The sequence below is a fragment of the Macrobrachium nipponense genome, chromosome 43 (assembly GCF_015104395.2).
Source record: "Macrobrachium nipponense isolate FS-2020 chromosome 43, ASM1510439v2, whole genome shotgun sequence".
Classification (NCBI taxonomy): Eukaryota; Metazoa; Arthropoda; class Malacostraca; order Decapoda; family Palaemonidae; genus Macrobrachium; species Macrobrachium nipponense.
In genome coordinates this window covers 46749698-46751730 of record NC_061104.1, presented here as the reverse complement: position 1 = coordinate 46751730, position 2033 = coordinate 46749698, and positions in this window count along the sequence as shown.

The window sequence follows — 2033 nt, the reverse complement described above, 5'->3', positions numbered from 1 at the left end:
AGAAACGAGACAGGTCAAAGACAGCAACGAGACAGGTCAAAGACAGAAACGAGACAGGTCAAAGACAGAAACGAGACAGGTCAAAGACAGAAACGAGTTAAGTCAAAAACAGCAACGAGGCAGGTCAAATAAAGCAACAAAACAGGTCAAAGACAGACACGAGACAGGTCAAAGACAGCAACGAAATAGGTCAGAGACAGAAATGAGTTAGGTCAAAAACAGCAACAAGATAGGTCAAAGGCAAAAACAAGATAGGTCAAAGACAGAAACGAGGCAGGTCAAAGACCTCAACAAGATAGGCCAAAGAAGTAACGGAATAACAGAAAATAAAGAAAGAAGAGATTACTTATTAGAAATGAAAAAAAAGATGAACAAATTATTAAATAAATAGAAAGAATTTAAGTAAATTAATAAAATTCAAGAATTGCATTAGGGAGGCGGTTCCCCATTCCAGCGGTGTGAAGCATAAAGGACCTCTGGAACCGAGAAGTTCCATAGCGAGGGACATTGACAGCATTTGAGCGCTGCTGTTCAGCGAATCTGGTGGTAGCGCGCGGCAGGAAAAGGGGACCAGGGGTCAGGTCATCTTCAGACTTTGGTACCTCAAAGAGAGAAGTTAACAGTATAGAGAGAGAGAGAGAGAGAGAGAGAGAGAGAGAGAGAGAGAAGTCAACAGTATGAGAGAGTGAACGCGAGAGAGTTACAAGCAGAGAGAGAGAGAGAGAGAGAGAGAGAGAATTAACAATATGAGAGAGAGAGAATTAACTAAATGAGAAAGAGAGAGTGAACGCGAGATAGTTACAAGCAGAGAGAGAGAGAGAGAGAGTGATAAGATAACAGTATGAGAGAGAGAGAGAGAGAAGTTAACAGTATGAGAGAGAGAGAGAGAGAGAGAGAGAGAATTAACAATATGAGAGAGAGAGAATTAACTAAATGAGAGAGAGAGAAGTTAACAGTATGAGAGGGTGAAGCGAGAGAGTTATAAGCAGAGAGAGAGAGAGAAAGAGAGAGAGAGAGAGAGAATTAACAATATGAGAGAGAGGAAATTAACTAAATGAGAGAGAGAGAGAGAGAGAGAGAGGAGGAACCGGTTAGAGAGAGAGAGAGAGAGAGAGAGAGAGAGAGAGAGAGAATTAACTAAATGAGAGAGAGAGAGAGATAAGTTACCAGTATGAGAGTGTGAAAGCGAGAGAGTTACTAGCAGAGAGAGAGAGAGAGAGAGAGAGAGAGAGAGAGAGAGAGTTAACAATGAAATCACCGTTTGCCGTATAAAAGGTCACGCAAGTTGTGTTGGTTAGAATTATTATTGCCATGCAGATGGCCATTGTGAATGGACTTCGAGTCCAAGCCCATAACATACACAAATGTAGAGGAAGAAATTAAAGTAAATATTATTAAGATTATTAATCTTAGAAATATTATTTGAAAAGTTTATTGCAATTATTATCGAACAGAAAAGTATCATAGCTGCTCAAATGTACGTATAATTTCTTCAAATCCGTGTGTGTATGTGTGTTTGTGTATATAATGTTTTGGGTGAAGATGAACATTCTTTTTCATACTCTTACGAGAGAGAGAGAGAGAGAGAGAGAGAGGAGAGAGAGAGAGAGAGTCCCTTAATGCATTTTTCATGAGAGTTGCTCAACAAATTTTTCGTAGACAAGATTCGTGAAAGAGGTAAGAGCGAGGAGGAGGAGGAGGAGGAGTGAATAATGGAGCAAAAACACTGACGTGAGACAAAAGGTGTAGTAGAGGAAGGTAAGAGGAAAGGTGGAGGAGTAGGAGAGACTGGGGTGGGAGAGTGAGAGGTGGGGGTGGGGGGGGGGGATGGGGGGGGGGGGGGGCTGGTATGAGCGTGGGCGTTGGTAGGCGGGCCTCCCATGTTGAGATAGATGGCCGCGACTCTAGATGGATTAGCGGTTGGAAGGAGGACAAGACTGGTGAGGAATAAGAGACGGGAGACGGAAGGAAGGAAGAATAAGCAATGGGCCTTACAGACCTTACAGACCTTACATCTTGTTCGGGTTGCCCCA